The sequence below is a fragment of the Somniosus microcephalus genome, chromosome 21 (assembly GCF_052327205.1).
Source record: "Somniosus microcephalus isolate GS21.2 chromosome 21, FLI_Smic_1.0, whole genome shotgun sequence".
Lineage (NCBI taxonomy): Eukaryota > Metazoa > Chordata > Chondrichthyes > Squaliformes > Somniosidae > Somniosus > Somniosus microcephalus.
In genome coordinates, this window is record NC_141007.1 from 59045857 (window position 1) to 59072807 (window position 26951).

The window sequence follows — 26951 nt, forward strand, 5'->3', positions numbered from 1 at the left end:
TTATATTAAAGCAATATTAAAGATTTCCTTTAAGCCATTCAGTATCTTGTGTTTTCAATGATGTTGCAATTATCTGTTTTCTCTCTAAGCTAGGATACAATTTCAATCTCTGAACCAAAGCTAGAAACTTGTATGACTTAAAAAAACCCAGTCTCATGTCAAATAGTGGCCTGAAGTGAGGGGGGCTAATTTTCAAGCATACCGCCCACTCGATGGAAGTGGTTGGAGGCTTGAACCGTTTTCATGGTCGGGCCTCTTTTTGCAATCTTGTTGGCGAGCTGCTTGTCCTTTTGGAACAGCCCACCGATTGGTGGGGGTGGCTCCACTGCAGAGCAGAGGAGGTGCAGGTAAGTTCAAGGGGGGTGGAGGGGTGTAGCAGAGATGATCCCAGGGAAGGCTGCAGAGGATCGTGTATTGGGGGAGTCGATTTTTGTGGGGGCCTCCTGGCCTATCTTGTGTTCCAACTCTCTTTGATTGGCCTGGTGTGATCCCTTTAAGGACTGCTAATCAGGCTGCTCCACACCAAGCACCAGTGGGCGGAACATCCACAGTTCATCTCCACCCATTGGCACTTGAAAATTGCATCCTGGTTCTATTGACTCCATCGGCTCCTGATTTGCATGGGCTATTGAGGCTCCCACCTGTTTCCAGTGGGCAGCAGAGCCATCCATTTCAAGGCCCTCACCAAAATGGGGGAGACTTGACACTGGATGGGAATGAGACGCTTAAAGCTGCCCTGCCATTTTCATCGCTCTATCTGCAGTTCCTGCCCTTTGATTGGGAAGAGAATTGGTGCCATGGTACATTTTGGCAGAGGGATCTGCCCTCCTCTAACGCTTATGGGCCCAATTTTAAGATTTTCCTACTGGTGCAATATATTTTAACGTTTATTTTCAGAGACTATTATATTTGTACCAGGGCACCAAGAGAGCAGCATTTGATTGGGTACCAAAAGCCCCATGTGCTTTCCCAGTGTGCCACTAGACTGTTGGAGGGTTGCTAGGAAGGTGCTCTGCATTTTCCACTGTCCCCAGTGGCTGCTGTTGGGCTGCGGGAAAAGATGGGTCCTGGATATTGTTGGAAGCACAGAAAAAGCCTATTTTGTGTCACTAGTGGGGCAATGGCAGTTGGCGTAATGTGCACTTGATGCCAGCTGCACGCTATCGTTGTAAAAGTGCCGTTACTTTCTCTCTGACAGCTGTGGCTCAGTTGGTAGCACCCTCGCCTCTGAGTCAGAAGGTTGTGGGTTCACGTCCCACTCCAGGGACCTGAGCACAAAATCTAGGCTGACACTCCAGTGCAGTGCTGAGGGAGTGCTGCGCTGTCGGAGGTGCCGTCTTTCGGATGAGACGTTAAACTGAGGCCCCGTCTGCTCTCTCAGGTGGACGTAAAAGATCCCATGGCACTATTTCGAAGAAGAGTAGGGGAGTTCTCCCCGGTGTCCTCTCCAATATTTATCCCTCAACCAGCATAACAAAAACAGATTATCTGGTCATTATTAGTGGGAGCTTGCTGTGCGCAAATTGGCTGCCGCGTTTCCCACATTACAACAGCGACTCCACTTCAAAAGTACTTCATTAGCTGTAAAGCACTTTGAGACGTCCGGTGGTTGTGAAAGGCGCTATATAAATGCAAGTCTTTCTTTCTCAAGCTTGGGTCTCCTGTACCAGGCGCCTCTCCACTGTTGAGATGGCAGCAGGCAACCTGCTGTCAAGCATCTGCTGACACTGCTCTGTCACTGGCTCGAGAATACATGGCTGAGAGCTGCTGAAAGGTAATGCCATCCATCCTCCCCGCTTCCTGTGTGGAAAGGCCGGGCTCTGTTTTTGGCACTTGGCCTCGAACACAGCACAACACAACAGCTGAGATCAGGATTACCTGGCAGCGGACACAGTGGGTGTGGTTATCTACTGATGAGAATACATTTTATTTCCAGAGGTGATGGCGCAAGTCTCCTCCATTTCACTGTTGCGAAATGAAACTGGGCTGAGTCTGACTTTTAGAGCAGGAACATCCAGGCTACGACCAGTCGGTCAGGTGTAGCTATCGAGTCCTGATGACCCAGCCCATGAAGCCCAGGTGACTCGGTACTATTTATGCTCACACTTGTCACTCGCTGGTTTATCCTGCTTGAACTTATAGAAACATAGAAGATAGGAGCAGGAGTCGGCCATTCGGCCCCTCGAGCCTGCTCCGCCATTCAATGAGATCATGGCTGATCATCCAAACTCAGTACCCTGTCCCTGCCTTCTCCCCATATCCCTTGATCCCTGTAGCCTTAAGAAATATATCTAACTCCTTCTTGAATATATTTAATGAATTGGCCTCAACTGCCTTCTGTGGTAGAGAATTCCACAGGTTCACCACTGGGTGAAGAAATTCCTCCTCATCTCTGTCCTAAATGGCTTACCCCTTATCTTTAGACTGCGACCCCTGGTTCTGGTCTCCCCCGCCATCGGGAACATCCTTCCTGCATCTAGTCTGTCTAGTCCTGTTAGAATTTTATAAGTTTCAATGAGTTTCAACTTGTGGGTGTGAATGTTTGGAGTTCTTAGTGCTATAATAAAAGCAGAAAATGCTGGAAACACTCAGCAGGTCAGGCAGCATCTGTGGAGAGAGTTAACGTTTCAGGTCAATGACCTATCAGTGCTGTTACCTCACTGGTGGATAATTCCTGAAACCTAGATCTGTTGGTATCTGCAGCTTGAGATATATACAGGTTAATGGGAACATTGATGAATTTGCTATGTGTCCTGCATGGCTCCATGGTATGTAGTTCAGTAACCCACGAAGACAAAAGACTTGGACATTTCTCTTTTAGTATTTCCACATTATTCTCCCATCAGGCTTCAGGATACTTACTTATGTGAGGGAGGGGGATGGGGCGGCTGATTCATGAGCATCAGCAGAAAGCACTAGCGACCCAATCACAGAAGCCGTGATGCTTCTTCCAAAATCATAGGACTAGAAATCTCACTTTCCGCTGTGAGTTGACCTGTTCTCCCTCGAGCAGAGATTCCCACAGCTCATCTTCGAGCCATATGCTAACTTGTTAAATTCCTGAACTGGAAGTTGTTTTGCTGAGCTGCCAAATAATTCTCTTTTTGGTTTTAGTTTTTCAAGTGCTAAGACACCTCTGTGCGGAATGTAGGTATGTGCAGCGATAGAATTTGACATATTCAGCATTGGCGTGTAGGGCTGGTGTTAGGACATAAACTGAACCTTTTTTTTTTAGCTCTTCTGGAAGAATAAAATTGCTAACTGATTATCGGCAATACAGTCCGAGCAAACTCCTTCTCCTTTCTTAGACTCAAGATTTACCAATTGCCTTGTAGGTTATATTAGAGTGCGGTATCCTGTGTATTATGGCCAAATGTAACACTTTTTTAAAGCCTATCTCCGTATTGGAGGTGTCATGGCAGACAGTGATCGAGAGCCGGCTTCACCTTGTTTGCCTTGTGATTTGGCCGAGATGTTAGAGGTTTATTTTTCTGCCTGATGCGGGGGATATCATAGTAGTAATTCAAGAGGGTCTGACAGCTGAAAACCCCAAAGTTCAAATACAGCTTTTAAACTCACTGTCACCTATTTGCTATTTATAGAGGTCAGGGAGTGTAGCGTAAAGGAGGCTGCAGAGAGGTCAGGGAGTGTAGCATAAAGGAGGCTGCAGAGAGGTCAGGGAGTGTAGCATAAAGGAGGCTGCAGAGAGGCGAGAAGAGCAACTAAGGAAGGCTACGCTGAGGCCAGGGGCAACAAGCAAAGGGAGACGGTGGCGAGGCCCAGGGAAGTGGGACAGGGAGGCGAGTTGGAGTCGCAAAAGGGGTGTGGAGAGGTGGGAATATACAAAACAGGAGTGAGGTTGACTAATGAGTGACGGAAAGGAAGCAGAGAGGCAATGCAGCAAGAACGCTGAATCATGAAGTATTCGATTGGGTGAGTTTCTGTGCTGGTGTGGGTTTAGAGGGCAATGTTCAGTGTGGAGCTCCAGTGAACCGTAGCACCTCTGCATCAGAATGCCAAGAAATGGTCAGATATGTTTCCACTGCTGGACTGGGTGTTCCTGTATTTAAAGGACATGGGCCTAGAAATTCAGTTAGGGGCGCCCAGCTGGCTAGCGCCCAAAAGTTAGCGCTGGGCGCGGAGCCATTTGCGACCGTCAGAAATTCGGCTTCTGCGCCCCAAACCGGAACCGGGCGCTATTCCAGGGTGTGCCCGCCTCCGCTTGGGGCGCTGAAACTGAATTTCAGCGCTCTTGGCGCCGCTGCGCCAGCCGCTGCGGAGCGGCAGGCTGCGGTACTGCAGGCCTCCTCCTTCTCTTAAGGGGGAGCTGCCTGCAACGGGGAGACCGCCGCTGGAGAGTGCCGGCAAATGAGCCCGGCACCTCGGAGAAGTGCCGGGTTCGCGGAAAGCAGCCGGCAATGCCGCGGGGGGGGGGTGGAGGAGGCCGGGGAAGGAGGTGCGGGCAGGCCGGCCGCACCTCCACCTTAAAGCGCCCCACTAAGGCTAGAGTACGGCCCCGTTTTCTGGTCGCTGTTTGCGGCCGCTGCGGAAGAGGCGGCCGCAACTAAATATGGGGATCGGGCCGGTTTCGGGGCGGAACTGGGGCACTGCGCACACCGATGACGTCATCGGTGCCGGCGCAGCGCTAACGGCTACCATCGCCAATACCGCTGCGCTGAATATCAGCGCAAACTCCTTTTTGGCGCAGAAGCCCTCTTTAGGTGGTAACTGGCCGCAAAGCTGGCAGCGCCTTAATGAATTTCTAGGCCATAGAATTTTATAAGTTTCAATGAGATTCAAACAGGACTAGACAGACTAGATGCAGGAAGGATGTTCCCGATGGCGGGGGAGTCCAGAACCAGGGGTCACAGTCTAAGGATAAGGGGTAAGCCATTTAGGACTGAGATGAGGAGGAATTTCTTCACCCAGAGAGTGGTGAACCTGTGGAATTCTCTACCACAGAAGGCAGTTGAGGCCAATTCATTAAATATATTCAAGAAGGAGTTAGATATATTTCTTAAGGCTAAAGGGATCAAGAGGTATGGGGAGAAAGCAGGGACCGGGTACTGAGTTTGGATGATCAGCCATGATCTCATTGAATGGCGGAGCAGGCTCGAGGGGCCGAATGGCCTACTCCTGCTCCTATCTTCGATGTTTCTATGTTGCTATGACATGTTGATTTTGGAATGAAGTGGCAATATGGATCAGTGCGGCCATACCTATCTACAATGACCATATGGACTTGCCCAAGACTCTGATCTGTGTTCGCTAATCTGCCAATAAATTTCATTTGGAATTTAGGCAAGCAGCAGTAAAGTTCAGTCAAAGCACTGGAATCAGGCAAGGCCCAACATATTTAAGATAAACAAGCTTTTCATGTTTGAATTATAAAGTGCAGGATAATTGTGTAAAGCACACTCTCATAGTTGAGTGTGTTCGCTCAGTTGCTTGTGCCACTGGTAATAAAATGATGGCAAAAAAAATTGTGGCTTGTTCTCGTAGACATTTTTGTGCAGGACATTTGCGAAGAAAATTCCAGTAACGCTGTCGCCCTTCTCCACTGTAGGAGAAATTCAAGCCGAGAAGATTCCCTCGACAAGCTAATCACATTCCAAGGAGGCGGAATTTCATTTGCCAGTCACGGGATTTCTGAAAGAAACCAAGTGGCTGTTCCTGGTTTCCGAACCCGCGGTCCCGTACCCTGAGCGTTGCGATCAATTCGCAGGTAACTGGCATAAGCTGCATCTTGGAAGTCCCTCCTCTAGTATAACTGAGGTGATAATTTCTTCCATTTGTGGACCACAATCATTTAAGGGATAAGTTTTATCCAATTGTCCAACCCCAGCCATCGATTTCCCATTATTGGAACTAAACCATGGCCGGGGGGGGGGTGCAGTTTTGCAATCCGGGTTCCTGCGTGTTGGGAGCGGCGAATCATACAATCATATAGCACGGAAGGTGGCCATTCGGCCCATCGTGCCTGTACCAACTCTTTGAAAGAGCTACCCAATTAGTCCCACTCCCCTGCTCTTTCCCCAAAGCCCTGTACATTTTTCCCCTTCAAGTATTTATCCAATTCCTTTGTGAAAGTTACTGTTGAATTTGCTTCCACCACCCTTTCAGGTAGTGCGTTCCAGATCACAACAATTCGCTGTGTTTTTTTTTAAAAAGGCCTCCTGTCGCCTTTAGTTCTTGTGCCAATCAACTTAAATCTGTGTCCTCTGGTTACTGACCCATCTGCCATGGAAACAGTTTCTCCTTATTTATTGTATCACAAGTCTGCATGATTTTTAACACCTCCATCAAATCTCCTGTTGACCTTCTCTGCTTTAAGTAGAACAACCCCAGCTTCTCCAGTCTCTCCACTGAACTCCCTCCCATATAACTGAAGTCCATTCTCCCTGGTACCATTCTAGTAAATCTCTTCTGCACCCTCTCTAAGATCCTGACATCCTTCCTAAAGTGTGGTGCCCAGAATTGAACACAATACTCCAGCTGAGACCTAACCAGTGTTTTATAAAGGTTTAGTAACTTCCTTGCTTTTGTACTCCATTCCTCTATTAATAAAGCCAAGGATCCCATATGCTTTTGAGCAGCCTTCTCAGCTTGTCCCGTCACATTCAAAGCTTTATGTGCATATACACCTAGGTCTCTCGGTTCCTGCACCCACTTTAAAATTTAAAATTGTACCATTTAGTTTATGTTGCCTCTCCTCATTCTTCCTAGCAAAATGTATCACTTCACACTTATGTACATTAAATTTCATCTGCCATTTGTCTGCCCATTTCATCTGTCTGAAGCCAGCGCCTCTGCAATTTCCACCCTTACTTCCCTCAGTAACCTAGGATGCATCCCATCTGGACCAGGTGACTCCTACTTTGAGTATGGCCAACTTTTAAGTACCACCTCTTTGGCCTAGAAATTCAGTATAGCCACTTTTGGGGCGGTAAAGTCGGGCGGGCGCTAAAGTTTGCGCCCGCCGGAAAGTGGAGGCCACTTCGCCGATATTCAGTAGCTTTGGCCAAGGAGTTTGGGCGAGCGCTAAAACTGGCGTTGCACCCCTCTCTTTAGGCGCTAAGCCGGCGGTGCAGAGTGATACTGCCGAGGCCGGGCGCAGCGCAGGTGCGGTCATGTTTTGATTGACAGCAGACACCCTGACGCCGGCCAGCTCTTAAAGGGGGAAGGGTCGACTTGGTCTGCTGCCACGCCCTGGATACTGCAGCCCTCCAGCTAGGCCTAAACACTGCTGCTGGAGAGAAATAGCACCAGCAACGATGCAGAGGGCCCGTGAGCGAGCGCAGCGCTTCTCTGCCCATGATTTGAAGGTGATGCTTAGGGGTTTGGAGAAGAGAAGAGATATCTTGTGCCCGGACAGTGGCAAGAAGGTTCCCAAGAGGCTGTACAGGAGAGCCTGGAGGGAAATCGCCCAGAGGGTCACAGCCAACAGCGATGTCCCCAGGACTGCTGACCAATGCCGGAAGAAGTTTAACGACCTCACTCGGTTGGTCAGGGTGAGTACCCTTTCCAGTGTCCTCCTCATCCTTGCATGTGCACCTCACATTATGGGCAAAGGGACCTCAAAGGCCTAATGGCCAGCCCTCCTCCAGCAGCTATGGCACTGGCATGCTCATCAATAGCACTTTCTGCACTTTACACACTGGCCAAGCTATTCGACCATGGGAGGCAGTGCACACACCAACAGGGCACCACACTGGCCAAGCTATTCGACCATGGGAGGCAGTGCACACACCAACAGGGCACCACACTGGCCAAGCTATTCGACCATGGGAGGCAGTGCACACACCAACAGGGCACCACACTGTACTTAGAGGCCGTCCTTTCTCTTGCAGGCCAAGCTGGCGCAGAATCTGAAGAGCCGGACTGTCACCGGGGGAGGCCGTTCCCAGTTCCAGGAGCTCAGTGACCTGGAGGAGCGCGTGGCTCGACTCATGCGTGCCCGGGTGATTGGCCCCGTTGCTATTGGAGATGCTGACCCTGTGCTGGGCCCCAATGGTAAGGACATGACCGTTTGGACCTCTCTCGGTCCCCTTGCGCTTCAGATCTACATCCTTTGCCACTGTCCGACCAATGCGCAGAATGCCACCACTCATGCCTCCCTCGCTGACGCCCTGTCCTCACTCTAAAGCTACTCTTGGGCCTTCCTGCTTTCAGCTGGTGAGGAGGAGGTCCCTGAAGCTGCGAGTGTCAGTCCCTCGGAAGAGGAGGACGACGAGGAGCAAGAGGAAGGCGGCACATCGGGGGAACCCTCATCCGCGCCAGGGGATGGCAATGGAGGGGACACGTCCTGCCTGGAGGAGAGCCAGGGGGAAGTGTTGCAGGGGGGTGTAGCTCCTGTGCCCAGTGGCGTCCAGCCACGCGGGAAGGGTCGGCCAGCACGGCTGCCTTCTCCCCAGAGGGGGGAAGTGTTGCAGGGGAGGGCAGTTGCTGGGCCCAGTGGCGTCCAGCCACGCGGGAAGGGTCGGCCAGCTCGGCGGCCTTCTCCCCAGAGGGAGAGTCCGGCCTCCAGTCCGGAGACGGTCCTCGCCCAGGAGGTGCGCCTCCTTGATCAAATGTCTGCGGACTCGGAGCGTCGCCACACCGAGTTCATGGGGGTTGTGGCACAGTTGCCTCAGGCCATTGAGTCCCTGGCTCATAGTGTGGCCAATTTCGGGGACTCACAGGCCAGGGGTTTCGAACAACTCGCGGCAGCACAGGCCAGGGGTGTAGAACAATTCGGGGCATCACAGGATGCGAGTCGGGCAGAATTCAAGGCATCACAGGACGCGAGTCGAGAGTTGATGAGTGGTGCCGTGCAGACACTGGCTGGTCTGATGCGGGCACAGATCAGGGCAGTACGGGCACTCACTTCTGCCACACTCGCTGTGTCACGGACGCATCGCCAGGGCACCCGCCGCGCTGCTGCAGCACAGCGGTCTGTCCTTCACCAGATTGCTGCGCTTGCTGCAGTGCCAGCCCGGCCGACTGCCAGTGTCTCTGGCGACCAGCGAGCGCCTGGCATCAGCCAGCTTGCCCCCATTGCTCCAGCCGCCACTGCCACTCCCCCAGCAAAGCGCTGACGAGCTGCTGGAAAGACTGATGCTGGCCAGCCACAGCTGCAGCAGTCAGCAGCCGGCCCCTCCAGGGCCGGACCTCGTCTAGGCCGACCCCCAAGGGCATCTGCCGTCACGCATTGTGCCCCTCAGGAGCCTTCCCCCAGCCTTGCAACACCCACAGGGCCCAGGTTGAGGCGGAGCAGCAGGTCGGCCAGGGGCCGGAGAAGCCTGCACAAGGACTCGCCCTCTCGGCACACAAAGTAGAGTGTGTTGCCAAACGTTTTTTTATATGGGGGTGTTTGTGTTCTCTATGGGGGGGGTTTATTTTGGTAAGGCCGAAGATGAAGGCCAATTGGATGGACAAGTTTTGTTATTCCTCCCCAGGTTGTGGGAGTGAGATATGTTTTTGACTGTTTTTTGGGGGTCTTGTCTGTTTTTGTGTTTCATGTGGGAAGGGCCCTGAGTTTGTTAAATAAAGCTTTTTATTTATTCAGCTTGTCCATGTGTGATGTTTCAAGTGGTTGTTGCGTTAACCGGCTGAGGGCTTGCGGAGCGGCTGCATTCAGGTGCGTTCATTGCCACAAGCCATTCCCTGACAGGGGGCCTAGAAGTGTCGTTCAATAAGCCGCCGACGGACGGCCCTTGGACCTTGTGGCTCCCTCCTGGGCTGGTACTCCTCCTCCTCCTCCTCATGGTCCTCCTGCTCGTCCTCCTGAGGTGGTGGTCCAACGTGAGGTGGCAGTGCCTGAGTCCTGCGGATAGCCAGGTTGTGCAGCATGCAGCAAACGACGACGAACTGGGAGACTCTATCCGGCGAATACTGTAGAGAGCCGCCGGAACAATCCAGGCAGCGGAACCGTTGCTTGAGGACGCCAATCGTTTGCTCTATGATGTTCCTTGTGGCTTGATGGCTTTCGTTGTATGCCTCCTCAGCAGGGGTCCTGGGCACGCGGAGCGGGGTCATGAGCCATGTACACAAAGGGTAGCCCTTGTCCCCGATAAGCCATCCTCTTGGGGGAAGCTGTGCCTGGAACATGTCAGCCACAGTAGTCTGGCGCAGGATAAATGCATCGTGGCTGCTTCCTGGAAAGCGGGCATTGACAGCTAGGATGCGCTGCCTGTGGTCACACACCAGCTGTACATTGAGGGAATGGTAGCCCTTCCGGTTGCGGTAATCCTCGGCATTGTCGATAGGTGCCCGCATAGCCACATGCGTGCAGTCAATGGCGCCCTGCACCATGGGGAAGTCGGCGATCCTCGCAAATCCGACTGCACGCTGCTCCTGCCTCTCTAGGGTCATGGGGAAGGAGATGAATTGGTGTCTCCTTGCGAAAAGGGCATCGGTGACCTGCCGGATGCAGCGATGCACGGCGAACTGGGAGATGTTCGCTATGTCCCCAGCAGCGGCTTGGAAGGAGCCGCTTGCATAAAAGTTCAGAGCCACCGTGACCTTTACTTCCACCGACAGAGACGTCCTGCACATCAGCTGTGGATGCAGATCTCTGTGAAGCAGCTGGCAGATCTCTGCAACCACCTCCCTTCTGAAGCGCAGCCTCTTAACACAATGCGCGGCAGTCATGGTGAGATAGGACACCTGCTGGCGGTATTCCCTGAGTGGGTAAGGCCTACGTTGCCGACGCCTGATGGCCCCTCTGCGTCTAGGCATGGCTGCCCCTCTCACACAGCGTCTGCGAGCTCTTCGCACATAATGCTGGAACTGAGGGTTGCAACCCCATGCAGCCCCCATAATATACTTGCAAACAGTGAAATCACAATGAGTCAAATTTCCAAGCTCTGGCCAGAAGCCAAAAATACCTCTCCTATGTTGTCCCAAATCAGTAAGGTCTGTTCCTTGGTCTCTGTCCAGAAATCCAAAGCACTAAAGTCATTGCAGCAAAATGGCTGGCCTTTATAGTTCAGTGTAAGTGCCCTTTAATTAGCGCTCCCCGAGGCCCGCAGGGCCTCTGCTGCGTTCCACGTCACAGTTCTTAACAGCGCCACGCCCACATTGGGCGGGCGCCACTGAAGTTCCGGTTTGGGGCGCACAAACAGCGTTGCACGACGAAATGACATCATAAGCTGCACGCGCAGCTGAGCACGCGCAAACACTTTGCGCCGGCGCTAACTGTCAACTGAAGTTGGGCGTAGGCGCAGATCGGTCTGCGCCCGGGCGCTAAGTGCCTAGCGCTCGAAATCTACCCCTCTTATGGCGCTAACGGCTGGCTAACGCAACTGAATTTCTAGGCCTTTATCTATTATTATACCATCCAATATGCTACTACCCTCCTCCTTTACTGCTGCATTAGCAGCATCCTGTTCTCTAGTGAAGGCAGATGCAAAGTACTCATTTAGTACCTCAGTCATGCCTTCAGCCTCCACAAGAAGATCTCCTTTTTGGTCCCTAATTGGCTCCACCCTTCTTTTGACTACCCTAGAATTGTTTACCCCTTGTACTGAAGGTTTTATTCTGGAAGTGCATGCAGATTGGATTCATTGCAGACGAAAACTTATAAAACAGGTGGTACTATGTTAAATATAGTCGTCTTAAATTAAATCCTTGTATGATTTTGATTTTAATACCAGAAATAATTCCAACTGTTTAACATACCAGACTAAGAATATTTCCCCTATTTACTCAATTCATAGGATTATAAATCATTGCACTACATCTGGCTGACTGGGACAATATTTTGTGACCCATGAGAGTGAAATTGGTCTTGATGGTACTTGATGTGTCCAAGAGGTGCTACATTGCTGGGCCTCCAATGCCCCCAAGATATTGTCCAACCTCTTGCGATGAGCCTAGAGCTTGCATTATAGATACCTGCCAGATGAACATAGAAACATAGAAGATAGGAGCAGGAGTAGGCCATTTGCCCCCTCGAGCCTGTTCTGCCATTTAATGAAATCATGGCTGATCATCCAAATTCAGTACCCTGTCCCTGCCTTCTCCCCATATCCCTTGATCCCTTTAGCCTTAAGAAATATATCTAACTCCTTCTTGAATATATTTAATGAACTGGCCTCAACTGCCCTGTGTGGCAGAGAATTCCACAGGTTCACCACTCTCTGGGTGAAGAAATTCCTCCTCTTCTCAGCCCTAAATGGCTTACCCCTTATCCTTAGACTGTGACCCCTGGTTCTGGACACCGTCGCCATCGGGAACATCCTTCCTGCATCTAGTCTGTCTAGTCCTGTTAGAATTTTATAAGTTTCAATGCGATCCCCTCTCATTCTTCTAAACTCTAGCGAATATAAGCCTAATCGACCGAATCTCTCCTCACATGTCATTCCTGCCATCCCAGGTATCAGTCTGGTGAATCTTCGCTGCACTCGCTCCATGGCAAGAACATCCTTCCTCAGATAAGGCGACCAAAACTGCACACAATACTCAAGGTGTGGTCTCACCAAGGCCCTGTACAACTGCAGCAAGAGAAACAAGACATCCTTGCTCCTGTACTCGAATCCCCTCGCTATGAAGGCCAACATACCATTTGCCTTCTTAACCGTCTGCTGCACCTGCATGCTTACATGTAGTACCTAAAAATAATTCTATGATAACTTGATCATCTAACCCCTAAGGAATGCAATTGCAAATGGATTATGTTGAGGTTGGGTAATTGTAAAATATTTTCTATATTCCTCAGTTGCCTACCACACATTCTGTTCATACCAAGGACTTGCTGTGAAGCTGGAACATGTTGGCGATCCAGAACTTTTGTTTGTTTTGTCAGGTGCTTTCTTTCATGGTTGTGAAGTTGTACCTGATAGTACTGGGTGATGTGGTAGGACATGCTGTTGCTATGGTGCATTGCTAGGCTCCAAAGAGCCCTGCATACCTTCAAGTTCAATGGATGTTATTGAGCAGTTTGGCAATTGTGGTGGTGGGGGGGGTGGACATTCATGACGTCAAATCTCTCCAGCCTCACACTCAGTCTATTGAGAGAGATCAAATAGCAACCATTTCCTGGAGGAAGGGAGTTCTGTTAGTAGACAGGGATATGCAGGAATGTTGCAGAACTTATAAGATTTCCTATTGCTTCGGGTGATTCGGTGTCACCACCCATTTAGTTGTGAATGGGACGCACTGGTTTTCTTGAGTGGGCTGTCAGAAATTTCTGAAGTGTAAACTTGATGTCAAAGTCTGGATTTAAAAATAGAAATCACTTTTTTTCCCCTACTTCTGTGCTGTATAATGTGGAGATATTATAGTTATTAAGGTTATCAATCCAATTTATTTATCAGCAAAGCCATCATGAAAACTTGCCCCTCACCTGTCCTCCTCCTGCCCCATGTCCAGTTTTGGGCTTGACAAAAGTGGCAAGTCTAGGCTGTATTTAGGTCTACGACGACTCTTTAGTCCTGCAGACATGATTGTATTCTGAAGCTGAGTGAAGGAATGACTGTAATGCAACCCCAAATGGTGCAATGTCCTCTCTATTCTATGGGGGGTGGGGGTTGTACAAAGTTAAAGACACTCCAATGCATTGCAGGCCATTAAGTGATGATTTGCTGCAGTAAATTATCATGTTTAGTTTTACTGCTGCGAGTTATCATGTTACTGGGGAACTGATGACCGACTAATGTACATTGAATAAATTGCAATCTCTTTTGACTAGTTTCTGAAAGTAGATTTACAACCGCCTCAAAAGGAGCACCGCACCTATAGTATTTATGGAATGTTTTCCCAAAAGGTGCAAGAGTCACAACTTCAAAGCGGTATTACTGCATGTACTTCCAGTGAGCTGGCTGTGTTGTAGAAGCGATTTGTTTGTGAACTTTAATTAAATATTAAACAGAACTACGCCCGCTGAAGGGAGTGGCTATTTTATTGATGCCTTGATGAATCTGAGATCGTCTGATCTTTTTCATGAACCAAAACCTGAGGGGAGAAATGCTGACAGGGGCGGTTGTGTTTTATTAGTTTGTCTGGCGAAGGTAAACACACCTTGTTTAGAGTTCTGCTACTTCTATAAACGGCAGCGCTCTCTACGGGAGTGGAAGGCTTGGGGTGGAGACTATAAAACCTTTTGAAATTTCCCGCTTTTGTGTTTATTGAGGCTGTATCGTATGATTAATTACTGTCGACTCCATCATACGCTTGAAGCCTTGATGAATGTGGAACCTTGTGACATTAGTAAGTTGAAGATATTCCCTCACTCGTGGGGTTATTTCACCAGTGCACAAGGCCTGTATTTCACACACGTTGATCTTTGTCACAGCTGAAAGGGAACCCAGTAATACACTGCAACCAGCAGTGTGCTTCCTGTGTGATTTCTCATTGTAAATCCCTCCTACAGCTACCGCCACTGGACCTAGACCTATAATCACCAGTACTTCACTCCTAGTGTTATATTATGTCCCCTACAGGCACAGCTTGAACTTGGAAGGGTGAATTATAATTTTACTGCGGGATGTTCTTCACGGTGGGCCTAGTTTGAAAATTGCATTGCACCCAACATTGGCCCGTAATTTGCGGTCAGCGGCGGACCAAAGGTGCTCGCTGCTGGCCCCGAAGTAAGCGTCCCACAAAGGCCTTGCGACCTCTGTAGCGAGAGGTTTGGCTTTTCTGAGGTGCAGTTGAAATCAGCGTAGTTTAAGTGGGAATCCCATCGCGCGAGCTGCTGTGACGTTAGTCAGCTGTCGAAGCAGCCCAATCACATTGCAGAATTCACAGAGACAGAGAACCAGGAAATACAAGACACTAATAATCAATCACTTTTGAAAAAATTTACAGAGAGAGCGAAATAAAGATTGGGACGTAAACATTGGGTTAGGGTAGAAGCTGAAATATCATGAACAAACTTAAAAAATATTTTTTAATTAATTTTAAAATCTAATAATTTTTACCTTTAATGGAGAAATTTGACATTCCAACAATATAAAATTACTTTTTCAGGGCTAGAACAATTGTTTATCAGTAGTTATTACTCAGATTGCCGTTAACAACCCAGTAACAGCTCATTTGAATGGGTCTAACTTTTTATGGGGTTTCTAAGCACGATATTTGCTCGGAAAAGGGGAAATTTTCGTCCGATCAGTGATTTCAGTTATTGCCGGCTCTGGGCGGGGGGTGGGGGTGGGGAGGGGGGTGGGGGCGGGTCGGGGTCCACAGCCAGCCTGTGGAGGAGCAGTGAATGACAGACTGCAACACCAGGATTTCTACGTGAGGCTGCGCATTCGCTAAATCCTGAAGCTGCGGTCAGTTTCAAAGGCGAAATGATGGCGAAGCAGTTCGTCGTCGGACGCTGCCAGTTTGCCGTCATCAGGATCGCAAGTTCCGGGCCATAGAATTAAATAGAATCCTAGTGGAGAAAAGGTCCTCAATGCAGCTGGATGAAAATTTCACACACTTGAGAAATGTGGTTTACTAAAATCCTTGTGCTGATGCTGAAGTGTTCTATTTCATTCATGTTTGGGTGAAAGAGAGGCCACCACATACTGCTGTTATCCTAAAGAGAATTGGATAGTTCCTTTTCATTAGTAGTTCAAACCTTGCTCTGTAAGGGTGCTTATTTTCTATATGTGATGTTTCAGTTTTGACTCTGTTTTTCATCCCATTTTGCTACTATTTCTGAGGTGATTTTTGTACCAGTCCTGAGATTTGAAAGTCTCGGTGTTGTTACAACCAAGAAGGAGCAAACCAACCTGTCCTAGCCTTTCAGACTTAAAGCAGATTGAGAATGCATTTACACTGCAGCTAGTGAGTGGTCTGAGACCAATAGCTGCAGTTTGGGTTCCAGTCAAGGACAACTGTGTTTACACTGTTTGGCTGCTGCCTGAATGCATTCAGGCACAGGGCACTCTCTCATTAGTTAGCATTTGAAAATGTTTAGATTCGCACTCCATGTCTGTGTTGGACAGAGGCTATTGCCTCGAAGAAGGCTCTCTCCCGGTGATAAAATCATAGTATAAATCTAGAATCAAGGTTCAGGCTGGGCCTTGACTCTGAATTTACGCTGCAAATTTAGAGAAACGTACCTGTCAGGCCTTCACATTCCTCTAGTCCACACCCTGTGCTTCACTCTCACTGCCTTCTGAAGTGGCCCAGCGAGCCACTGCGTTATAAAAACAATTGTTGCCAATACAGCAAGCAAAGGTTGGCCAGTAAATGTGGCCTTGCCAGCATTGCCCACATCTTAAGAACAAATTTAAAAAATAAAAGAAATATTATTTTTAGACATGGCCAAATTGTTTTCCCTGTGAGGAATATATGGTATTGAAACATACAAAAATTGATGAGGAACTTTCTATTCTATCGCTGGTATGGCATCCTGAATACTTTGGTTGTCATAGTTTATTAATCTAGGAGCATGACCTAAATTGGTATGGAAAACTTAATCAAGGATTTTTGTTTACTGCAATGGGAAACTCATTTTTAGCAGCCTTTCAGTGATGATGGATAATCAGTAGAGTGTCCACCATAATCTCTGGTTCGGTAAAGTGCACACAGATGTATTTATGCGTGGGGCACACGAATAACTTGGAATAGGCGGAAGAGATTTTTTCTATTACACAAACTGTATGTTGCGATTCTCTGAAGCAAAAATTGGGGAAGCAATTTGTCCTTTTCATGTAATCACATAGAATCTCCTTTTTTGTGGTGTGTAACTTATTTTGATTTGTAGGTGGCCTTTCACGAAAGGAGGCCTTTTAATCCGGTGACACCTTTGACTTTCACCTTGGTGCTCGCCATTCAGGCAGGTTTAGTCATGTAGCACAGGATTATAGCAGCCCTTGAACAGCAGAGACATGGTGGGACTTCTCCTCAGCTGCACAAAAGACCCAAATAAAAGCAGGAGGGGGGGGGAGGAAGATTAAAAGGAGCAGTTTGTACTTGCTTGTGTGAATTACTCCCCATATTGCTTTTGTGCCTGCGTCTCAACCCACAGAAAGGCCTCGATCGTGTTGCACTGACCTCAGCAGGTAATGCATTGTTAAACAGCAAGGCAGAGTGGAAAGTACTTGTTTCAGCGCTTTTGGAACTGAAAATTATCTTGAATCTCGGGAAGAATTTGGCCACACTACACAGAAAATTCAGCCAACCATCATGGGTAGTTTTCTTCAAAACTACCTGCTTGGCAGAGGCACAGAAAAGCAAAATTACTTAAAGGGACAGTGTTCCACGGACGAGTCGGGAGTATTCCCACATTCCATAGCGGAATTGCCTTCTTCCGCCTTTCATCCTAGAGGTGTTGGAGTCTTTAGTGAGGTTGAGGGAAAGAGTTTGCCCATTTCACTCCAGTGCTCTCCTGTGCCAAGATTTAAATTTCCCTTTCCCACAAATTGTGTTGGGTTGTATGCACGCTGATTTGTAATCAGGCCTTCCAATGTGGCATGCTGTGGGCCTGAGTGCATGATTATAGTTTTTTTTGTGATCATTAAAGGTGTTTCATATGAGTTGGAGAAATGTTACATATTACTTGGAAAAATACATTCTGAACTATATGGGGTTCATCCAGAATGAAAATGTTATTAGATAATACAAAAAAAAACTTTTAATTTGAAGGCTGTATTTACTTTCATCTTTTATTGTAATTTGGTATAACTGACTCACGTTCTGGCTCTTTCAATAAACAAACTCCTGCAACTCATTATTGATTTATTCTCCACTTTCCTGAGAGAAAAAACTGAAGGAGAACTCCACTGCAGATTTTGATCATCAGACAAATGGTTTATTGACTGACAACATATAAAGGTTGGGAATGATGTAGAGTAGTCCATCTCTGGTCCATCCACCTAACCCTTCCAATTGAAAGAGCAAACCCTGAGATGATGATGGAGGCAAACAAAAAAACAAAGGAGTTTTGTAAAAAAAAACAGAACACAGTACGTCAAAACACATTTATTATTTTTTGGCAAGGATCTAAAGGTTGTATGAAGGCTATTGAATTTCTTCAAGGATATGTTATGTCGCTCTGAGAATTTTTTTCAATTGAAACCACAGTTGACTCACAAAAATAGGAACCTCTTGAGTAACATGTAATTACGTTTATAAACAGGTGGCTCTGGATTAATTTTCTAGTTTACGATGCTATAGGTGAAGTTCTTATTCAAGATTAGTTAATTAGTAACATGAGTGCCACCCATTCAATAACCTATATATTCCATACCCATGTTTTGATTGTAATGAATGAGTCCGTTTTTTTGTGAGCTTTGTTTATTGCAGTTTTTTCCCCAGAATACAGGCAGTGGATGTAAGGTCATGTAGATCAGTTGTGTGACCCATGACCTGTGCAGGATATGAGTCTGCATCTGGCACATTGAGTGTGCTGGTTATTATTTAACCCAGATATCCTGCATGAATGTGGATTAATGCATTGTGTCCAATTTAAGTTTCTCAACACTAAAAAACCTTCTCATCCTGCACAGTTTCCCTACCCCTCCACTGAACATTTCTATTACTTAGACTGCAGTTTGCGCCTTTGCATCATATGGCTTCCATTTGATCGTTGGGAAGTTCTCCTAGACCTTCTTTCCCTGTGGGAACAGTAAACTCCATCTGTTTCTGTCTGCACCCCCCCTAAGCTAATGTCCCCTCAGCTTTTGGTGTGGTCTTGCTTGATAAGTTGCAGATTAGGTCCAGATAGTTTTTGGTGCGCAGTTTGTTTTTACAGCTTACTCGTTTTCAACTCATTTTGCAGGTGTGCTGTGTAGTTTGAGTTTTTCAAAGCCGTCAGGGAGATCAACTCCTTATTTGCACGTGCAGCTATTGAAAAATAAACTCTGTGGTTGTTATTCCAGCACCAAGTTGAGGTTATCATGTTGTCAGCTTTCTGGGAGCCAGTTTGCATCATCTTCACATTAGGGGAATGCTCTGACATTTCAGCAGTTTATGGTATGTATGTTGTTGTATGATCAGTAGTTCTTCAAGGTACTTCTATTTCTGTTATGACAAATTATATGGCTGCAAGTTAATAGAAAGTTATTGGATCCACTGTTCGGTTTTATGTAGGAACACATGTACAATAATATGTGTAAGATCTCAGAACTGAAAATGCCTTGTTTTTTGTTTTGGAAGCTGCTGGAATGAATTGGTTATACGAGCTAGATCTGACAGCTTTAAGTGTTGAATTAATATTCTCCTTGCCAAAGTATTCTGTATCATGCTCGTTGGAAGTTCGATTTGTATTTTTTTTTTTAACTAACACAAGAAATACCCTCTTAAGCAAATTGTAATTCCTGCAGTTGTGACTTATGCCTTACATGCTGCAGTAAAATCCTGTAGGATCAGTTCAGATGGCAAAGTGTGGTGCAGGCAGGGTGGGTGGTATCATCATGAACTCCGACAACATAGAAGATGCAACTCTTTAGAATATGTTGTTCTGTACTGCAGGCAGGATATTCATCCCAAATCGCCAGCAAACTCTCAGCATGCTGGACTTGGGCTCATATCCTGCATAGGTTAAAGGTCACACAATGGAACTATGTGACCTCATGCCAGTCATCGTCTGCACACTGCTTATTAAAATATATTTTTTCTAATGTTTATTTCAATGCTGGATAAAGCATATGCAAAATATTAAAGCCTAATTAAAGGAATCTGGGATAAATGACGTTCTCAAGTGAGCTTATTTTCTGTGTTTTATAACCTCAGACTGATATCTTCGTTTGCTTAAAGGTTTGCTCACACATACTAATTCATGGATTGCTTAATGGTGAAAAATGTGAGCCAAAAAATTCTGATTGATTTGTCCTTCTTGAAGCCTCTGTGCCGTCAGGATTTTCTGGCTTGCAAACGCAGTTTATGTAAACTGATGCAGTTTTGATTTACCTTTCGAAAGCCAAAAATCTGGTTTGCAAAATGAAATTCAGGGGCTACGTTGCTGCGACGAAAACAGCCAGCTGGGTAGTCTCCAGGATGGCAGTAGTTGGATCAAGCTCATCATGAGTTTTCTGTTGAACGTTGTATGGGAGGCACTGGATGATGCAATGGATGGGGGGAACGCTGTCTTTACTTCTGGAATTTGGGTCCAGCCCAGGCTAATGGTATGAAAATGTCCTCTTCCCAAGCTGGAAGGGGCCTAATTGAAATTAGTTATGGAGGTTTCAACTCCGTTGTTAGTGGGCACCAGTCCACAGCAAAAAAAAAACTGCACAGAATTTGGTGCCAACTGGAACTCAATTGGAGGCCTCACTTGGGCTTTAATGATAGATCATTTGGGAAATGTCCCAATGAAGTAGTTAAGAGTGTTTATGGGTTGAGGTTAGGCCACATTGTCAGGGTAATAAAGAGGCAGCTGATACGTTATGCTAGATAGTCTCCTTGGGTTCAGTGTCACCAGCCACTCCCCTGCGAACCCGAGTGTATCTTTTCCTGCCCAATATCTAGCTAAGTGTCATGAGATCCAGGGATCAAATAGAGAATCCTTGCCACTGTACTCTGGTTTGCTGGAATATATCACATGCTGCTATATGTTCTCTTTACCTTCAGTACCACCTCCCTGTGACATTCAACGGCATTACCATCGCCGAATCCCCCACCATCAACATCCTGGGGGTCACCATTGACCAGAAACTTAACTGGACCAGCCACATAAACACTGTGGCAACAAGAGCAGGTGAGAGGCTGGGTATTCTGCGGCGAGTGTCTCACCTCCTTGTAGTGATCAATAACGTCATTCTATAGTGGACACTAGGTGGAGCTGTATATAGCTGTATGTATAAGACTACACTACCCAGCTGTATATATATTAAGACTACATTACCCATGAGGCTAGGCTACCCACAAGGCAACAGTCAAGATGGCAGCCTGCACACAGGAGCACACATGCTGCATCTCTACAGATACTGTACCTAGAGAACGTGTACTGAATAAATGACTAGCTAGAAGCTAGCTGTGTTCATAATAAGAATGTCTATTTATTAATGAACATAAGATGGTACCAGGGTGGTGAAGATCTGCTGAAAATTGTGAAAAGCAACATGGAGAATTTGAAGCCACCAGAGCGTTTGAATCTCGAGGGAAATATCGACTACAATTGGCGGATTTTTAAACAACAATTTGAACTCTACATTGCAGCCATCGGATTTGGTACGAAGCCAGACGCAAGGAAGATAGCGTTGCTGCTTACGGTTGCAGGCCCACAGGTGATAGAGGTATTTAATACATTTGTATTTAATCCAGTGGAGAACAGAGAAAAATTAGAAGATGTGCTAAAAAAATTTGATGCACATTGCTCTCCCAAAAAGAATGAGACGTATGAAAGATACATCTTCCGTTCTCGGACACAGCAACAAAATGAGACTTTTGATAGCTTTATAACTGATCTGAAACTGAAAGCACAGACATGTAATTTCTCTGAGCTCAAAGCATCCATGATTCGTGACCAGATTGTGTTTGGTATTCATGATAAAAAAAAGCCAGGGAACGTCTGTTGAGAGAAACCGAACTAAATTTGGAAAATGCGGTGAAAATATGCCAAGCCAGCGAGCTAGCTCGAAAGCACACGAAGACTTTCAGTGAAATCAATAATGATGCGATTGTAATGAGTGATAATGCTGCTGTCGGTGCTGTGTCCTACAAGGGGAAGAAACGTGGGCAGAACAGAAATGAAAAGCAATCGGAGGATGAAATTTTTAATTGTAAACGCTGTGGTTACAAACACCAGTTAAGACAATGCCCAGCGCATGCTGCATCTCTACAGATACTGTACCTAGAGAACGTGTACTGAATAAATGACTAGCTAGAAGCTAGCTGTGTTCATAATAAGAATGTCTATTTATTAATGAACATAAGACTCCTGACTCCCCAAAGCCTTTCCACCATCTACAAGGCACAAGTAAGGAGTGTGATGGAATACTTTCCACTTGCCTGGATGAGTACAGCTCCAACAACACTCAAGAAGCTCGACACCATCCAGGACAAAGCAGCCCATTTGATTGGCACCCCATCCACCACCTTAAACATTCACTCCCTCCACCACCGGCGTACCGTGGCTGCAGTGTGTACCATCTGCAAGATGCACTGCAGAAACTCGCCAAGGCTTCTTCGGCAGCACCTCCCAAACCCGCGACCTCTTCCACCTAGAAGGACAAGGGCAGCAGGTGCATGGGAACACCACCACCTCCAAGTTCCCCTCCAAGTCACACACCATCCTGATTTAGAAGTATATCGCCGATCCTTCATCATCGCTGGGTCAAAATCCTGGAACTCCTTAACTAACAGCACTGTGGGAGTACCTTCATCCACACAAACTGCAGTGGTTCAAGAAGGCGGCTCACCACCACCTTCTCAAGGGCAACTAGGGATGGGCAATAAATGCTGGCATTGCCAGCGACGCTCACATCCCATAAGCGAATAAAAAAATATATACCCTTTCATATGAGGCTCGCGCTATAAAACAACTGACTAATTTACTTAACGTTAAACCGATAAATAAACACAGCGCAGTTATAAAACAGTATATTTACAGTAACTGACAGCTTTTATTATACGCCTTGAATTGTCAAAACAATAAAAATGCCTTTCTGATGCGAGCTCTCTTCATCAAATTGATCCTTGAAACATGGGCGTTCACTTCTTTTGCAGTTAAACACTACCACAGGTGTCCGATTTTAGCTACCCCGCCTGGCGGAAACCAGGAAGGGGGGGGTGGGGAGTGGGGCAGTTAAATGGAGCGGGAGACTGGTCCACTCCTTTCCTGCCCCAATCTAGCTGTCTGCAATTTTAAACTGCAGGTGGCAAGGACACTCGCCCCAAGCCGGCGGGGTCCCCTTTAAGTATGCAGACCAGACTCTGGTGTTGTGATCCGGGCCCGATCTGTTGTTGAAACCTGAGGCCGACGTTCCCGCTAAACTGCGCGGCTGCCCGGCGGTCTGTACGTCCCGCGCAGGCCGCTTACTGGTTTTTATATGGGAGAAACCGCGCATGCGCGAAAATTTTGAATGGGCCGCGCAGCCAGTTAAAGGGACCGCGCACGAAAAAAATTAAATGAGGGAACATTGCGCGAGACCTGAGCAGACAAGGAGTGATGGCTTCCCTGCTTTGCCAGGCCTGCTTGGAACAGCAGCCAGGGTCAAGAGGTATGGTCATTTAAAAAAAATAAAACATTAAATTTATTTTGTTTCCTTTTGGGCCAGAACATCACGAGAAAACCTTGCCCCCCGCGCCCCCCCCCCCTCCTGCCCTGCCCTGGGCTTCTTCCCCCCCCTCTCCCGACTGTAATTCCCCTCCCGGAGCAATTGCCTTGTTCTGGGGACAGTTTCCCTGAGTCCCTGCACCCGGTGGCCTCTGCTGTGCTCGACTTTAACAGCCAGGCGAGCGAGCCGCTTGACAGCGAAATCCCGGACGTTGGGGTTGGCAAGCGGCATGTTGATGAGGGCTGACTGCACATTGTTGGTGGTAATTCACATTTGTTAAGAGTCCACGGGGATACGGTAGCGTCGTGGTTATGTCACTGGACTAATGACCCGGAGACACAAGTTCAAATCCCATCACGGCAGCTGGGGAACTTAAATTAAATTAATTAAATAAATCTGGAATAAAAAGTTAGTATCAGTACTGGTGGCCATGAAACGACCAGATTGTCGTAAAAACCCATCTGGTTCACTAACGTCCTTCCTTTAGGGAAGGAAATCTGTCATCCTTACCTGGTCTGGGGTCCCACATAGGTTACCCTATATGTGACTGCAGGCCCACAGCAATGTGGTTGACTCTTAACCGCCCTTTGAAATGGCCTAGCAAGCCACTCGGTTGTACAAGGCGACTCACCACCACCTTCTCGAGACCAATTAGGGATGGGCAATAAATGCTGGCCTTGCCAGCGATGCCCACATCCCAAGAACACTTTATAAAAAAATAAAAAAAAACCCACAACAGCGTGCACATTTAATTGATACTTTTAAATTGCCTGTGGCATTGTCTAGTCAGTTGATCAATTAATGTTTTTTAATATACAAGATGGCAATGGAGTTGGACTTCAGAAACTTGCTCCACAGAGCGTTAAATTACAGTAACATGGTTGACTGCAAAATTGAATGGGAAATGTTGGTATAGATATTTGCTGCCAGAAAAGCCAACTTTGTGACAACAGGGAGAAAATCTTATGATCGGGAGGTATATAACAGACACAAGCTTTTAATCGTGTTTAGATACATGTATGCATATATAAATTGTACATGACTGTTGGAATGAGTAGGCTCGATTGGCTTAACCTTTTCTTCATTTGTGTTTGATTATGTTGTCACATTGGTGCGAAAATAGTGCTATTCTGTTTTGATATTGCTATTACATTTTTACATTTTTTTTTTAATGTGGTAGTTCTTCATTTGAAGAAACAAAATATTGGCTACAAGACCCATAGAATAATGTAATATTAGAGACAGCAGCATTCTACCAGTGCAGATGAAAGTAACATCAGGGATCAAAAGGAGAAGAAGTGGCTAAAACATCAAGGTCTATCGAGGGGGGTTTGCTCTCTAATAACTAGTTTTTGAATCCCCTGCCACAGGAATGGTTTGTGAACATCTTGAATACTGCATTACCAGACTTGTAGCAGGGGGTTCAAGTAGTGAGGGCCACAATCCTTTTAATCTAATTTTGAGTCTTGGTGATGTTCAGGAAATAGACTTTACAAGTGTCCGCCATCTGAAAAAAACAGCTGTGAAGAAATGAAAATAGAGGTAAAAAGGGATGGGTCACAATTTGTCTCTGAGGCCACCAGGGCAGAAAAGTGGGTGAGTGCATTTGCCCCATATCAATGGCAACATAGGGCACACCTTGTAGCCCTCTTATACACTAATTAGAAGATTCAAAGTAAAGAATGGTCTGTGGAACCGTTCGACAAGCAGTGGATTTTGTAATGCCAGAAAAGTGTGTCTTGTTTTGTTACATTATCTGACATAGGGCCCATAAGTAAACTGAAACAGATTGATTGTTCTGATGAGCTTTGAGAGGAGGCCTAACTATCTTGATTTGCCTCTGACCCAGAAAGGTTAAAGGGCAGGAGTTCCTGAGAATGTGCCTGAAGGACTGACTCTTCTGGGGAAGTAGCAACAGGAGGAAAAAAAGGACAGAATTGTTCCGAAATCAGTTAATGTTTATTGGTGACTTGTTTAGGTGCAAATTACAATTCTAAAAAGTGGCTAGTTATTGGTTCAAGTCCCAGATGTTTGTTCCATTGAGAGAATACCTTTTTTTAGGAGGTTTGAGCACCAAGAATTAGTCATAAACTGATCTAAACGTGCACGGAGGCCTCCCAATGTAATCTGTGCATCGTTCCAATTGAGAACAACTAACCCGGCTAAGAATTTGCTGACATATTGACTGTAGAGTTTGGTTCAAACAAAAGACGTCCCAAGCTATTGAAACTCCAGTAAAGGGAGCACTGCCTAATTTTTACAGTTTGTTTTAAATCAATATAATTCTGTATTTCTTGTTGGAGGTAAAAGTGTGAGCCTGTTCCTCAAATGGTTGGAAGTAGAATTGTTAAAAGCTATTAAAGCTGTTGAGAAATGACTTGTTAGGATGGTTAGGACTTGGGTTGTCCCAGTCTGACCTGCATGACTCAATCATCACTGGTGATGTGAGGGAGAGAGGTATTAATGCAGTGGCTAAATCTAGACGGTTTGAATATGCAATGCTGTAAATTCATATCGCCAATCTATTGCTGCATGCTAGGACTAAGACTTTACGCTGGGCAGTGCTCCAGTGATTTGGAAAATCAGAATGATTCAAAGGTATGATGCAGGTACACATGGGTACTGTTAAAAAGTATATTTGTGGCACATATGGGCCAGTCTAAAAGCACTGGTCATATTGGCTCACAGGCTGTACTCCTCCTACCTTTCTCGCGCCCCCCTCCAACTCATCAAGGATTCACCGGTCATACAAAGTCTTTTGTTAAGTTGCAACGCATTCAACACCTGATATGTTGTTGAGCAGTATATCACAAATTCGACGGCCAGACAGTACAGAAGGGCAGAGGAGGGGAGAAACTGGGGGGAGCAGCTTTTTACTATATTGGGCTATTTTGCTAATATTTGTTATGTGGTTTACTGGAGATTTTGGAGGCCTTTATTTTGTAAATTGTATGGTAGCGTGCTCTATATTAAAACTGGAACAGGCACATGGGTTTTGCCCATTAAGTGGCCCAAGGAAATACATACATGGCTTGTGCTGTATCAATTATCATTGCACACATCATTTTGGAAGGGCTGTGCTCGGAAAAGTTTGGATAAGCATCTTTTGTTTAACTGACAATACATTTATTCAAATTTATTAGGTCAGTTCCATTAGAAATCAATAAAAGACAGATGGCGAACTGTAGAGTCTTATTTGCCAAATAGGTCCATAAAAATGTAAATTCCGTGGTTGGTTTATTTATCAATTTAACCATCAAGTGTGGTACTGAACTGCTCGGGCCCAGAACATGCTAAGTTTGATCTCTGGTTTCTGCCAGTTCACAGAAAGGGCACTACAAAAGGCTACAGCAGCTCTGGGTTAGGCAGAGGACAGATCAATTGGGGTTCTTGTTCCTGATCACCATTTAGTGGCCTGTGCTGGGAAGTGTGTGAGCATGTGGCTGCTGGGCGAGGACAGAATCAGGCTCGGCTGTGATGGTCCCCACAGTCAAACAGTCCACTCATACTCTCTCTTGTCGAGGCTCATACATGAAGACAGTTCCCTCGGGTGAGGTACCAGAAGGCTGCCAGCACTTGTACAAGAATCCTCCAGCTGAGTCAATACCTCCAGGACCACAGGGGAGAAAATTGGAAAGGAACAATGTTCCAGATCTGCATGAGGTCTGAACCAATTTTATGAATAATATTTTATTAAGTTTTTTAAGTTTAGGGGTCTTGCCCAAGTAGGCCAAGAAAAAGCAATGATATTTTCTAAATGTAGACTTTATCTTACAATTTCATAAATGTGACTGACATACAATTTGATCTTTTTTT

At 46.5% G+C, this 26951-nt stretch overlaps 1 long non-coding RNA gene across 3 annotated transcripts in view; it reads left to right on the forward strand.

Annotated features, from left to right (window-relative positions):
• Positions 1–26951, forward strand: part of LOC147102858 (uncharacterized) — a 456768-nt gene that overhangs the window by 232106 nt on the left and 197711 nt on the right. The gene's annotated exons all lie outside the window — the stretch shown is intronic.